General features: G+C 33.5%; 1 long non-coding RNA gene across 2 annotated transcripts; it reads right to left on the reverse strand.

Annotated features, from left to right (window-relative positions):
• Positions 1–8,106: 8,106 nt before the first annotated feature.
• Positions 8,107–13,800, reverse strand: LOC120070884 (uncharacterized). Of its 2 annotated transcripts, none has more exons than XR_016527951.1 (3): positions 13,577–13,800; positions 13,201–13,282; positions 8,107–8,705 (listed from the first exon to the last, which is right to left on the reverse strand). It is a non-coding gene; the product is annotated as an uncharacterized LOC120070884 (long non-coding RNA). The 2 variants fall into 2 exon arrangements; XR_016527950.1 differs by having other exon boundaries at positions 13,418–13,764.
• Positions 13,801–16,489: the final 2,689 nt, after the last annotated feature.

Consider the following 16,489-nt stretch of genomic DNA (forward strand, 5'->3'; position numbering starts at 1 on the left):
CACCTTGTGTATGTGTGCATCATTCATCATCGCATAGACACGAATAGAGGCTTAGACATAACTCCTATCGACATTTTCGTATATATCGCATGCATCCTAGAGATAGGAATTATAGCATTTGCATTGAGAGATGACATGTTGTTGCTTGTATGTAGCATGATTGCATAACTTGAACGCAATCTTAGGAAGTGTTAGCTAAATCCCTTCTCAACCCGTTCATCGCATACTCATTATAATTTTCGACTTCATTAACTCTTTATTCGAACTCCATCGCATAGGAAATATATTTAATTAAAACACCATCCAACTTATTTGCTTTCGCCACCGCGAAGGAATCAAATTTATTGTCGCATATTTACTTTGTAATCCCTGTGTTTGATCCTGGACTTACCAAAAAACCTAATGAGGCTTATACTTGGGTCTTACTAGGAAAACTTGCATGTTTAGCGCATAACACAACACCACAACTTCACATCATAATCGCATCACATTTACAGCGCATCATAAAATAAGAGTGACTTATTTCTTGGTCTTGATCTTATGCAAACTCATTGCATAGGACGCCCCCACTCTTAATGTTATAACATGTACGAATTAGGATCACATCGTATGTAGTACTTTACAACTCTTTGTAACAACTACAGAGTAGGCCGCATCCAATGGTGTTACCAGAATAAGGTACCCAAACTTATTCATGTACCGTAGATCATTTTGACTATTTACTCGAACCTGATCCACTCTTATGTCTCTACATAAAGTTCAAGTACTCATACAATAGTCATGAGTCTTAGTTTATTGGATTTACGATTTATGAGATCAATAACAAGTATATTGATAATAGAAAATATTTATTATTTTATAAACTGCGAGTTTTTAGGACATAAAACCCAATAACTACAAAATTACCTAATAAAAGTGACTATAGTGGACGTAGACCTTATTTGGTTGAACCACTATAAATCTTGTCTTCTCCTTCTTTCTTTCTCTTCGACATTGTTCGATTTGTTCTATTATTGAATAGCTTCTATTTAGTTTCATTGTTTTTGTTTGTTTGCTTAAAACCAACATTAGATTTGCATTTACTTTTGTACTTGAAACATTTAGTCAAACAACTCATTCCACATAGATTTTAGCTTATTTTTTAAGATCATTTTAAACCTTATTATTGTTTATCTCTCTAAAATTAAATACATATTTTATTTGCCCATATATTCCTTTTGGGGAAAATATTTTTTAGTCTTTGAGTTTTATGGAATAGATGCCGTCGCAGTTGGTCCCTAAGGTGTCAATTTAGCTAATTTAGTCCCTAAATTTTAAAGAATAGGTTTAATAGGTGTCTATTATTATTTTCTACTTAATTTTATATTATTATTATTTTTTTTAAAAAAAAAAAGGTTTCTCACACCTCTATCTTTCTCCTCTTCTCCGTGCACCAACCTTCCTTGTTCATCTTCTTCTCTCGTTCTTCCATTTCACTTCCTCCCGTATTGTTTGAAAAAATTTGGTCGACCCATGTCAAGAGTTCTTTTTATTGCCACTTCAGTGTTTTTAGCTAAGGAAAATTGCAATAGGCGTCAAATTAAATATAGGATTTAGCAACCATGTCATCAATTTTTCAAATTTTGCAAACATGACAATATATTGAAAATTAAAATCACGTTATAGGGAAATTTGATTTTAAATTTTTTTCTTATCCAAAATTACCCTTAATTAAACCTTGGTTTGCCTGTTTGATTTTTGTCTCTCCAATTTATGCATCTCCGACTTCTTTAACCATTTTCAACTCTAGTATTTTTCCTTTAGGTTATGAAATTATATTTTTACCAAATAAAGAAAACAAATTATATATTTTTCATTTACCATTTAAAAAATATATATATATATATAAAATGCTTTCTTTCTTTTCTTTCTGGTGTCTGAGTTTTGTTTTTAAAGAGCTGAGACTGAAATCTTTTTTTTTTTTTTTTTTTTTTTTGGCAATTACCACCTTCCCCTTTTTGGTGGTGGAAGTCAAAAGACATCTATATTGATTTTTCAAATATATATATTTATTTATTTGCCTTTTTCTTCTTATTCGATCTTCTTCATCCACATGGACATACTAAGTTAGAACCATGTGTACATCTCTATTGTTTCCTTGGCTACGGAACCGAACATAAAGATTGCGTTGTTGGTATCCTATTTCTAACAGATTACGCATGTGTCCCCATGTCACTTTTGGGAGCATACTCTATTCTCCAGTCTCTCGTCTTTTCATAACTCTCTTTCGAGTTATCATCTCTTACTTACTGATGCTTCCATTGATCTTTTTCCTTCCGAGTCCATTCATGATACTAAGCTTGAGCAAGCATCAGTCTGTTGGGGTTGATGCCCTAAATCTCATAAGGTCTTATAGTTTGTAAATGTTTTGTACAAACTCATTGTTTATTTAATAAAATATTTGATATTTTATTCCATATTTGTTGCATTAATCACAAACTAATAAACTAACATCTAGGGTTATCTTGTAGCTTAAACATATATATAGAGACATACGGGTGAATCATGTTTAAGTGATAACCTAAATGGTCTGTAGTAGATGGATAAGGCTGGATACCTTATCCTTGTGACACTACGAGTATAGCTCGCTTTGTAGGTGTTACAATTATTGTAAAGTACTACAAATGATTTGATACTGATCATTCATATGTATACATGTGAGCAGGGATATTTTATGCAAAAGATTTTGTATAAGACCGGACCACGAAATTTTTAGTCTCATTATATAACACCGTTCATAATAGAGACTTACATTTCACCAGGATGACCAAGATAACATGACTTGAATCTTGAGTGAGTTGTGAACTCCTGCCTATGAGGGCGGTCCTTGGATTTGTATGGGTGAGAGCAGCCAGATCACCGACTCAATAAACTTACTATTTTGAGGATTCGTTTGATTGGGGAGCTGGGAACACAACTACACAAGAAGGAATTCACTCTTTCCCTGAGGTCAGGGTGAGTAAATAAATTAATCCCTTAAGGGCTGATTCCGGGACTTGAACAATGTGGCGCCACACCCTCTTCTGGCTCGAGAGGGGTTTATTCATAGTTGGACTATGATCTATTGTTCATTAGAAGGATCAGTGGTACTTAAGGAGATAGATGTAACTATAGGGGCAAAATGGTAATTTTGATCCAATTGTACTTACGAGCAATTTTATGAAGGGTCATCGTACTATTGATTTGTTATATCCAATGTACACAAAAATATATCTGTAGTGCGAAGTGTGCAGCTGTCAGTCTTTAGTGGAGTACCTGACAGTTAACGGATGTTGAATAGTTTAATTAATTATTCACGAACCCTTGGAGCTTCAAGCTACAGATCCATAAGGTCTCCTCAATAGCTCAATGAGATTTAATGAGGATCAAGTTTTGGATTAATTTGAATTGTTCAAATTAAATGAGGAAATTAATTATATGTGATATAATTAAGTTTATTTTATTATATATGATATAATTATTATAATGTATTTGATACATTATAATATAAAGTATTTATGAGAGAAATTAAATGTTTGAATATGATTCAAATGTTAACTATATGAATTAGAAGTTAAAATTTAATGTAAATGTGATTTATATTAAATGTCATTAGTGAGAGGAAAAGAAACTATAGGTTTTATATTGTATATGATACAATATTAACTATATATTATATGTTGTATGTGATATAACATATGATTACATGAATATATAATAAATTGGTTATTATATATTTATAATTTCAATTATGAATTAAAATTATTTATTATTTAATTTTAAAATTAATTATGGGAAGGGAGTTGCCCTTATTTCTTTCAACCACATGTTGGTTTAGTGGTAGATTGATCTTCATCTTCTTCCTGTAAAACAGAGAAGAGCGTGTGTGAAAAATACAGATTCCTTTTTCCCTCTCAGAGAAAAATTCTTTCTTCTTCCCTCTTCCCAAAATCAATTAGAGCCCACCACTCTTGGGTCCATCATTCAGAAGATACTGAGGTTTCCAAGTGGTAGTGTCATTTGGGACTCCAAGGGATTCACCAGTGAAGAAAAGTCTTCAAATGTAGGTTTTCTGAAAACCTTAACTCTTTTCTTTTAGTTTAAGCATGTTGTATAATTTTACAAATGTCTGATATCTTCTTTATTCTGTGTAAAATTGTTTTCCAAAAGAATTGGATTTTGGAACGATCCTGCTTCCGCTTAAATCCCCTCACAGGGGTTCTTTCACAGTCTCTGTTGATCTAGATCAATCTACTGTCTCAACTATTGAATCTAACCCTGTGCATGACCCTGCTTCTCTTGTTAGACGTTCCACTCGGGTAAGGGCATCTCCCACTCATCTCCGAGATTTTCATTATTTTTCCACTATCGTTTCTTTGGTTCAGCCTACCTCTTTTTATGAGGTAAGTACTAACCCAGCAAGCAACGAATGAAGAACTCCAGGCTTTAGTGAACATGCATACATGGGACTATGTTGATTTGGCCCTGGAAAAAAAGCCCATCGATTACAAATGGGTCTACAAGATCAAGACTCACTCTTATGGTTCTATCAAATGATATAAAGCTTGACTCGTGGTAAAAGGATATTCTCATAAGTATGACACTGATTATGAAAAGACTTATGTGGTTTGAAGTAGGCTCCAAGGGCTTGGAGCCTTATTTGAGGAAATATACATATAACCACCCTCCTCCACCCCAACAAGTGTGTTCTTTCATCGTGTCCTGTATGGTTTGAAGCAAGCTCCGAGGGCTTGGTTTCCAACTTTCAACTCTACCATCACTCAACTTAGGTATACTTTCAGTCCATATGACACGACACTCTTTACATGCCAAACACCTCATGGTATTATTCTCCTTCTTCTATATGTTAATGATATGATTATTACCTAGGATGTCCCTCAGGCTATTTTTGATCTGCAACGTACCTTAGAGAACACTTTCAAATGAAATATTTAGTTTCACTACTTTACTTTCTTGGTTTTGATGTGTCAACGAGCTCTGCTGGTTATCTATTGTCTCAAGCAAAGTATGCATCTGGTCTATTGGCCTGCTCATGCATCACTAACTCCACTACAACACTAACACCACTTGATCTCAATGTTCACCTAACACCATTTGGTGGAGTTCGACTTGAAGATGTTAGACTCTATCGTCAATTGATTGGTAGTCTTATTTATCTGACAGTGACTCGTTTGGACATTGTATATGTGATTCCTATTGTTAGCCAATTCATGGTTGCTCCACAGACCATTCATTTTATTGGCATTTTTGGTATACTTCGCTATGTCAAAGATAAGGATGTCCGTTTACCCAGGGGCTAGGGCCCTGCAGGGACCCGCACCGTACAGGGTGGGGAATCCCCGATTAGACGAGGAATGGGGGAGGGAGCAAGGATAATTTTTTCCCCGTTGGCTAAACGGGGATGGGGATAATATTTCTCTGTCCCTGTCCCCAACCCGGTTTCCGCCCCGCCCCGATGAATATAATACATAATTATATTTATATAATAATAATAATAATTATTATTATTAACTCATATTTTGTTTACATAAACGGTATATGAGTTTATAATAGTTATTATAATTATAATTATTATAATAGCTATAATAATAATTATTATTATTTTATCTATATACTTTTTACAAAAATTGTGGTATAAAAAGTTAGTTATTTTCTAATTTTCATTTCAATCTTTTCGTACTTTAATACATTTCTAAATTGTTTTAATATTTAAGACTTTCTACCTTAAACCATAAATATTGTAGTATTTAAATGGAAAGCTTGAATATGATATTATCATATTTAAATTTTATCTTTTAGAAATTATAGGCTTAAATTATATTTTTACACATATAATAGTGTTATTTTTGTAATGGTTTTTTTATACTATTTTCTTTGAATAAAAAATTTATTGGAAATAACTCATTTAATATATATAATTTTATTTGGTTGAGAATAAACAAAATTGCTAAAAATGAATATATTAAAAAAACAAACGGGAAAATTTTCCCTCTGGGGAATTTTGCGGGGATAGGGAATGAAATAAGGGGGCAAAGATGGGGACGGGGAAGTCTTCCCCGTCTCTGCCCCACCCCATGAACATCTCTAGTCAAGGGTACTAAGGGCATGGAATTCAGTTTTCTTCACAGTCATCCTGGGTGTTATCTATCTATTCGGATGCTGATTGGGTTGGTGATCCTACTAATAGGCAGTCTACCTCAGGTTACTATTTTTACCTAAGTGACTCTCATTTCTTGGTGGAGTAGGAAACAGATTGTGGTCTCTCGTTCTAGTACTAAATTTGAATATCGTGCTCTAGCTTATGCTATGTCCGAATTATTATGGCTCCGCTGGCTTCTTGCTGATATAGGAGTCACTCAGCAGTCTGCAACTATTCTTCCCTGTGATAATCATAATGTCATCCAGATTGCTCACAATGATGTCTTTCATAAACGTATAAAACATATTGAAAATGACTGCCACTTTGTCCATCATCATCTCATGAGTAAAACTCTTCTTTTATGATCTATCTCCACTATTGAGCAACCAACTGATATTTTCACTAAAGCTTTGTCATCTAAACGCTTCCAGCACTTGCTTAACAAACTCAAGTTGGTTCCTATTCTGCCACCTTGAGTTGGAGGGAGGGTGTGAATATATATTGTGGTCAAATGTATATTGTGGCCAATTCGTTAGAATTGAGAGAACATATATTGTGGCCAGTTGGTTAGAACTAAAAGAGTTTTTAGGTCCTATATTTAGTCTGTATAGTTTTTTTTGTACCCCCTAACAAAAGATACTTCTAACTAATAAATCATAATAAGATTCTTCCCTAATTTTTTCTTTTTTGTTGTTTCCAAATCAATTGTCTTAGGTGTGGGTTTGATTTTCATGAGACATTAAGTACTTTATGGTTGTCATACGATTGCTATCTGATTGATATATGATTGCTACCTGATTGTCATCTTTGATTGTCATGTGATTTTCATTAGATATTAAGTACTTCATGATTTCTATTTGATTACCATGTGATTGCTATTTTATTGATATCTGACTGTCACATTGCTATGTGATTGTTCATTAGATATTAAGTACTTTGTGATTTCTATTTGATGTCATGTGATTGCTATCTAATTGATATCTGCTACATCTATCTAATACTTGATTAGTAGCCAATATTAGAAACTACTAATTATGTGTCAAAAAAATAAAAGATAATCAAAGAATAATCAGAATGCAATCATGGGATAATATCATAAACTACTAACTAATTGACAAAAAAATAAAAGGTGATCAATAGGCAATTAGAAGATAATTGATCGACAATATAAAAAATAGCTAACTATGTGTCCAAGAATAAAAATGAATCAAATGGCAATGACAATTTTAAAACTACTAATTGTGGAATCAAATGACAATACCCACAAAATATTCATTTTCCTTATTCTCTTGCCTCACACCTCAAAAGACAAAAATGGCAATCAAGATCTTGCATTGAACGAATCCTTGAAAAATCAAAGCACATAACAACAAAGATGCAGAAATAGAAACCACAAGGAGATTGGGGGAAGGCAAAGAAACAAAGTCAGCACATAACAATGAGAAATGCCCTTTCCATCTTCAACCCCACAAAGCAAAAGGAAAAAAAATGGAAAAAAGAGAGGAAAAAATGGAAAGAAGAGAGGAAACAAATGGAAGAGATAAATGTGATAGAAAAAATGGCTATTTACCAAAAGAAATCCATATATTTTTTTCACTTTTTTCTGGTCTCTCTCAGGAAAAAGGAGCTACCATAAAGCTTGTTTTTCTTATTTGTATCAGTAGAAAATCCCCAAGTTTGAAATCGAGAGAGGCTGAGTCAAATTTGTTGTTTTGAGAAGGATGGTGTGAGTGGTGATTTCTCCCATTATGTGTTTCGAGAATATTTTCAAAAAAAAAAAAAAAGAGAAAAAGGGAAAGAGAAAGAGAAGGAAGAAGAAGGGAGTAGGGGAAGTGGGAAGGAAAGAAGAGTGTCGACATAATGGAAAGAAATGAAGGAAGAAACTAGTATGATAAAGAAAATTGTTAAAGAAACATGCTGAAATCAACTTAAACAAAGTTTGTTGTAACTGATTTACTTTGAAAGTAATGTATAAATACATAAATAGCTAGTTCATTTGATGTACAGAAAAATAGAGTAGAAAGCTAGCTAAACTCATATGTAAAAAGTTATTCAAAGAACTCTCCAAGACTTGAATCCAGCTCTTCCGTGGATGTAGGCAGTTTTGAGGTCGAACCACATTAAAACCTGTGTCTTCCTTCTTCCCTTTCTCTTTACTCTTCATACTTATAATTTGCTTCTTCTTCTTCTTCAAGATCTCACAAGATTTTGGTAGCATCTCGTTCTCTCATCTCAGCCTTCTCTCTTGAGCTTATCTCTCTCTCTTTCTAAAATCTGAAAAATGCAAAACTGAAGATAGTCATTCAAAGGCACTCTGATTGTGTGAGTGGTAAAGAAAATCTCAGCCCTCAACGTGTAAGGCTAATATCTTGTAACACGGATTGTGCTTTTTAGCACACAGAATCAAAGGCCACTAGTTTCTTTCTTTTCAGTTGGTTTGAGCTGAAGGTTTCAGCTTTAGGCCTTGGTGGGTTTATCCAAAGCCCATTATCAATGTAAACAAAGCCCAACAAAGTGGTATTAGAGCCTGCAAGAAAAGAAAGAACATTATTCAAGATTTAAAGAAAGGAAATCTTGAAGCAATCAAAATTGTAAAGAAAGCTCAAGATAGATGTTGCAAGATATGATATTGAGAAGTTTGATGGGAAAGGTGACTTCAACTTATGGAAGGCAAAAATAAGGGTTGTTTTAGGGAAACAGAGGGCACATAAAGCTCTAAAAGACCCATCTAAGCTTCCTATCACTACCACGGAAGAAGAAGAAAAGGAGAATATGGAGCTAATTGCTCATAGAACACTTGTCCTAAACCTATCTGACGGTGTACTAAGGCAAGTTATTGATCAAGAAACAACTTTTAAAATGTGGACGAAGCTGAATGAATTGTATGAAACTAAAAATTTTTCAAACAAGCTTTTCTTGAGAGAGAGATTTTTTACTTTCAAGATGAGCTCTTCAAAGACCTTAACAGAAAAACCTTGATGATTTTAAAAAAATTACAGCTGAGTTCAAGACTTAAGGTGAAGACATTAGGGCAGATAATGAAGTCTTTCTACTTCTTAGTTCACTTCCAAACTCTTACAAAGATGTCAAGACAACTTTAAAGTATGGAAGAGACTCAGTAACAACTAATATAATCATTTCAGCACTAAATATCAGAGAAATGGAGTTATTAACTAACAAGGAAGAGAAACCCAGTGCTAAAGATCTATTTGTAAAAGGCAAATCTAAGAAAAACAACAAAGAAAAGGGCAAGCAGAATTCCACAGAAGAAGGCAAAGAAAAATCCAAGATTAGATGCAAATGTTGCAAGAAGTTTAGGCATTTTATCAAGGATTGCAGAACCCTAAAATGGAAAAATGAATAAAAGAACAAACAACAACAACAACAACAACAGAAAAGTTAGACAAACCAGTCAGGAGAAGCTTCAGTAGAGGAGGACTCTTTTTTTCTATTTAGATGCCCTAGCTACATCAAATCAAAGAGTTGATGATGTTAGACCAGCTAAGAACCTAGGTTGGGTTCTAGATTCAGGGTGCTCTTTTCATATGACACCTCACAAGGACTAGTTCAGAACATATAAAGATCTAGATGGAGGTTCAGTATATATGGGTAACAATAACTCATGTCTAGTAGTTGGAATAGGCTCAGTCTCACTCAACCTAAAGGATGGGATAGTCAAACTACTGATAATTGTCAGACATATGCCGAAATTGAAGAGAAACTTGATTTCACTGGGCATGCTAGACTCAGTTGGTTGCAAGTATAAAGGAAAGAAAGGCTACTGTGAAGTATTGAAGAATGGTATGCCTATTTTCAAAGGGGTCAAAATAAATGGGGTCTATGTTGTTCAAGAAATTCAGAAAATGCATTTAGCTCTAGTTGTGACTACCAAAGAGCCTATTGAAGGAAACTTTTAGCACAAAAGACTTTCACACATTAGTGTCAAAGGCCTCTAAGCTTTTGCCAACCAAGGAATTCTACCTAAAGGAATTCATCGGAGCTTATCTTTCTGTGAGCATTGTGTGATAGGCAAGGCAACCAAGCAAAGCTTTGTTAAGGCTCAACACACAACTAAGGCCATCCTTGATTATGTGCATTCAGACCTTTGGGGCCCTTCACGTTTCCAATCCTTAAGTGGAGCCAGGTATTTTCTAACTTTTGTTGATGATTATTCTAGAAAATGTTGGATATTCTTCCTTAAAACTAAGGATATGGTGTTTGAGAAATTCAAGGAGTGGAAGACTATGGTTGAAAAACAAACTATTTGTCAAATAAAGTGTCTAAGAACTGATAATGAACTTGAGTTCTGTGTAGAAGAGTTTAATGTTTTCTGTAGGCAGCAAGGGATTGTTAGACACAAGACTGTGAGGTACACACATTAGCAAAATGGGGAGAGACTAAACAGAATAATTATGGAAAGAGTAAGGAGTCCTTTATCAGATGCTATTCTACCAGAGAAGTTTTAGGCTGAAACAGCCTCCTATACAGTCTATACTCTCAACAGATGCCCTCATGCCTCACTTGATTTACTCACTCCAGAAGAAAGGTGGACCAAATATCTACCTAACCTAAACAACCTAAGGGTCTTTGGGTGCACAGGTTTTGTACATTAGAACAAAGGGAAGTTAGCTGTCTGTGCAGTAAAATGTATGTTTTTGGGGTTTACTGAAGGAGTGAAAGGCTTTAGATTGTGGCATCCTACTGAGAAGAAGTGTGTAACAAGCAGAGATGTCATTTTTAGAGAGACGAAAATGTTTATGCAAAGGCCTAACTCAAATGAATCAGCTTCACAAGAAAGTACAGGCACAATTGAGGTGGAGCACTCTCTAATCCCTACAATCGATCCTTCAAGCTCAAATACCCACATTGATCAGTTGCCTCATCATAAAGAAGAAGTAGAAGATGTTGTTTCTGATTCTGAGCAAGAGGGACCAAACCTAAGGGACTATAGCCTAACCAGAGACAAGCAAAGGAGAACTATAATGCCACCCTTAAGATATGATGACTACATCAATCTAGCTCTAAATGCCTCAGATCTAAATAATGAGCTAGAACCCTCTACTTTTGAAGAGGTGGTGAGTTGTGCTAAAGCTAGGATGTGGATAGAGACTATGAATGAAGAGGTTGAGTCCCTACGAAAGAATGACACTTGGGATTTGGTTTCTTTATCTAAAAGATGCAAACCAATTGCATCCAAATGGGTGTATAAATTTAAAGAGTGTGTTCTTAATGGTCAAGGACCTAGATATAAAGCTAGGTTAGTTGCAAAGGGGTGACTACAATGATATATTTTCCCATATAGTCAAACAAAAATCTATCAGACTTCTACTATCCATTCTGGCTTAAAGAGACCTAGAGCTAGAGCAACTTGATGTTAAAACAACATTCCTACATGGCTTTCTAAATGAAACCATTTACATGTGCCAACCTAAAGGCTATGAAGTCAGTGGGAAAAAAGACTATTACTGTCTACTTAAAAGGTCTATCTATGGACTTAAACAGTCACCTAGGTGTTGGAACATAAGATTCAATGATTTCATTCAGAAGAATGGGTTTGTTGAGAGTTCCTATGATAGTTGTGTTTATATAAACACTAAAACCTATGCTAATCCTATTTATCTACTTCTATATGTAGATGATATGCTACTATCAGGAACTACTATGAAGGACTTAAAACAAGTTAAAGAATTAATGAAATCAGAATTTGAAATGAAGGACATGGGCAGTGCAAACAGAATATTAGGCATTGATATCAAAAAAGACAGAACATCATACAAGTTATGCATTGATCAGACACAATATTGTGAAAAACTAATCAAAAGATATCACATGACATAAGCTAAAACAGTTTGTACTCCTATTGCACATTATTTTAAACTTTCAGTAGAGAACTCATCAAAAGAGATAGATATTGAACATCTAAAGATATATTGTTCCATGCTCCCAAGTTGTGGGAAGTCTCATGTATCTAATGATTTCTACTAGGCCAGACATCGTCTATGCTACAAGTTTGGTCAGTAGGTACATGGCTAATCCGGGTAAGAGACATTGGGAGGTAACTAAGTGGATCGTGAGGTACTTAAAATGCACTACGAGTGCTAGACTACTATATCAACAAACTCTTAATAGTGAACTAGAACTGATAGGCTATGTTGATTTTAACTACGCAGGGACTTAGATAAAAGAGGTCCCTATGAAGTTATATCTGTTGGGATTGGTGTCCTAATTCTCCCGGAGTCTTGTAGTTTGTAAACTGTACACATTGCTATGAATAAAATAAGAGCTATTTTATTTTGCATTTACTCGTATCCAATAAACAAAGCTCCATGATTATTGTATGTAAACTTAAGCAAGTATATGAGATATACAAGTGGATCATGCCTTAAGTGATAACCTAAAAAGGTGTGTAATATAAGGATTAAGGAGGGATAGCTGATCCTAGTGGCACTATGGATACAGCCCGCTTTGTAGATGGTTACAAGTGTTGTGAACTACTACAGATGGTTGATCTTGATCATTCATATGGAGACATGTGAGTGAAGGTGTCCTATACAAAAAATTTGTATAAGACTGGACCACGAGATGACTAATCTCTTTATATAACGTCGTTGATACTTGAGACTTACATCTCACTGAAACGACCATAGGCTAATAGGCTATGTTGATTCTGACTACGTAGGGGACTTAGATAAAAGGAGGTCCCTATCAAGTTATATCTTCCTATATGGAAGTTGTGTACTAAGTTGGAAGGCAACATTATAATCAGTGGTAACCCTTTCTACCACTAAGGCTAAATTTATAGCCTTATCAGAGGCTGTTAAGGAAGGTTTATGGCTTAAAGGGCTTCTACTTGACTTCGGTATTAAACAGGATACAGTAAAATTGTTTTGTGACAATCAAAGTGCCATATACTTATCAAAGCATCCACAATATCATAATTGAACTAAGCATATTGATGCTAAGTACCATTTCATACGTGAACAGATAGAAAACAAGAAGATCGAAGTGTTAAAGGTACATACCTCTGAGAATTCCTTTGACATGTTAACCAAAGCAGTCACCCAGCTCAAACTTCAAAAATGCCTCAACATGATCGGGTTTAAGCTGAGAGACAAGGGATAAAGAAGATAAAGTCAGTACAAGAGGAGTTAAAACTTGTTGAAGTTAATTTCAAGGTGGAGATTTGTTAAAGAAACATGTTGAAATCAACTTAAACAAAATTTGTTGTAAATGATTTACTTTGAAAGTCCTGTATAAATACATATGTAGCTAGTTCATTTGATGTACAGAAAAATAGAGTAGAAAGCTAGCTAAACTCATATGTAAAAAGTTCTTCAAAGAAATCTCCAACACTTGAATCCAACTCCTCCGTAGATGTAGGTAGTTTTGAGACCGAACCACGTTAAAACTTGTGCCTTCTTCCCTTTCTCTTTACTCTTCATGCTTGTAGTTTGCTTCTTCTTTTTCAAGATGTCATAATATTTTGGCAGCATCTCGTTCTCTCATCTTAGCCTTCTCTCTCTCTCTAAAATCTGAAACATGCAAAACTGAAGATAGTCATTCAAATGCACTCGGATTGTATGAGTGGTTAAAGAAGATCTCAGCCCTCAATGTGTAAGGCCAAGATCTTGTAACACACGGATTGTGCTTTTTAGCACACAGAATCAAAGGCCACTGGTTTCTTTCTTTTCAGTTGGTTTGAGCTGAAAGTTTCAGCTTTGGGCCTCAATGGGTTTATCCAAAGCCCATTATCAGTGCAAACAAAGCCCAACAAAAATAATAACCAGACTAATTAAGAAATCGGAAGTGAAGATCAAAGAAACCAAGAAAGAAATCAAAAGTAAAGATGAAGGAATAGGGAGTGAGATGAAGAACGACTAATTCCGTGAAGATGAAGAGAGTCTGTTGCAAACTTGTAGTAAACCCTGAGATTTTGTGAAGATAAAAGAATTAATAAGGGTGAAGCTCGAACTTACTTTGTGATGGTATTTTTTACCTTTCTTTTTCATTCATTAGTGAAGTTGCGTTGGGCTTAAGAATTTTTTCATTTTTGCAAAATTGATAAATGTGGGTCACAAGCTTAATTTTAAAAAACATTTTTTGCTCCATCTTTTTCTTTAAATTTTCAACTCTATCATCATTTTCTAATGAGTTGTTTTCGAAAAATTATCAAAAATAGCACGTTTAGGTTTACACCTTACAAAATTAGCATACTTTTTGAAAATTTGTAAAAATAGTTTTTTTCAGTCAATCTCAGGCGAGATCGACGCCGAGAATTAGTTAAAAAATCAACTTTATTTTAGCTTATGGATTGTTTTGAGTCTTCTTGGTACATCTCGCCTAGTCACACACCAACATTTGCTATTTAATTTTATGTAGTCTTCCCAAATCTTATACCAAATCTTATATTATTTTTAAATTTTCTCCAAATTCATTTATGTTTACTAAATATTATATCAAATTATTGCCCAATTTTTTAAATCTTTAGCATGATTTATTGTCAAAATTATATGAATTTCCAAAATATCAAATGAGTTTTTCAAATTGATTCAACATTTTTAAATTTTGGGAAAGATCCAATTTTTAAAAAAAATTGGGTAAGATTTTGGATATATATATAATCTTGGTATTAATTCTGCTCGATATTCCACCGAGCTCAAATATATGAATTTGGTGTTAATTATGCCCAAGATTTAACCGAGAAAGCTAAAAAATATAGAATCTCGGTGTTATTTTGCCTGAGATTGATATCAAGATATATATAATCTCGGTGTATAATCTAGTGAGATGTAACTAGAAAGTCGAAAACAATCGATAAGTTGGAAAAAAGTTGATTTTCTAATAAAATCTCATAGTCGAACTCGTTCGAGATAGATCGAGAAAAACTATTTTTAGGAGTTTTAAAAGAAAATGCTAGTTTTATAAGATAAAAACTTAAACCTACTATTTAGGACCATTTTCGGTTGTTTTCCACTTTTCTTTTACTAAAACGGTTGATATTGAGAAGTAGAATTGCTGATAGGATTTTCATTGTTTTGTGCTAGTTTTCATACTTTGAGGTTAAGCAAATTCATGGACCAAATTGAAGTTGGTCACACTAGTTTAATTGAATTCATATGTCAAATACCTCTGTTGTTTAGTTCTAAATTATCTTGGAGATGGTGATTCATCTGTTTTCGAGTTGAAAATGTAGACATAGTACGAAGCTCAAATTGAAACGACCAATTGCATTTATTTCATAAAACTCAACCGACTAAAAAGATTTTCGTTTTCTTTTTTATGCTTTTACCTTTTTTGAGGCAAATTTCAGAAAGTAATGGTGAGATCTTTGGCGTGTTTGGAATGTATTTTCTTAAAAATAAATTATTTTGAAAAAAAATTAGAACCGAATAGTGTATTTTTAACAATTTTTGTGAAAAATATTTAAATAAAAATAAATTTATCGAAAAACACCTTATTTTCAAGTCAATTCAAACAGATGCTTAATACATTACTTTTGGTTAAGATTCATGATTTTAGGAAGTAATATTTTCCATGTTTAGTATTTCAAATTTTGTTATTTTTCTCTATGGATTTTAGCTTCAAAGCAGTTTTTCTATTCTTCCTTTTTCATTTCTGCGTTTTAATCCTTCCCCACAATAATTTGTTTCTTTCAAGCTCTTTTTTTCCCTCTTCCCTTGATTTTTTTCTATTCATCACTTTTTTCATTTTAATCTTCTTACACAGAAGACTGCAAGGCTTATTCCGTCTAAGTTCAAAACCATAATCATTAATGTTCAATTAAATTTTATTTTTTGAGTTTGATTCTATGGCTATAATTTCTGCTTCTAAATCATTTTGATTTTCTATAAAATTGTTAGTAATACAATTGAAATTAAATTGTTAGTAGTACAATTTCAATGGTAATGACTAAAATAAACGCTTTTTCCCCTTAAAAGATTCACGATTTAAAAAAAAAAAAAGGGGAAAAAAGGAAAAAAGAAACTGAACAACTTCCTTTTATGATTTTTCCTCTTATCTTTCTCACGTTCAAGAGATAGTAAGGGCTAAAATGTAAAAGCACTAGTACATTTGTGTAAAAAACATGCCCATTAATACATTTGTGAAAAAAATATAGTATTTTTGGACATTTTTGTAAAATAGGTGGTCATTTATGTAATTTTCAAAGTTAGATTTTGTAGCTCATCTTTTGTGCCGTCCAAACAACACTACAATTTTTTTTAAGAAAATGAATTATTATTATTTTGTTTTAACAAAAAAGGATACTTGAGATTAAGTAATACCTAATCATTGTCTATTGATGATTTCGTT

This window comes from Benincasa hispida, chromosome 2, assembly GCF_027475165.1.
Source record: "Benincasa hispida cultivar pf3 chromosome 2, pf3_genome.v1.1, whole genome shotgun sequence".
NCBI lineage: Eukaryota > Viridiplantae > Streptophyta > Magnoliopsida > Cucurbitales > Cucurbitaceae > Benincasa > Benincasa hispida.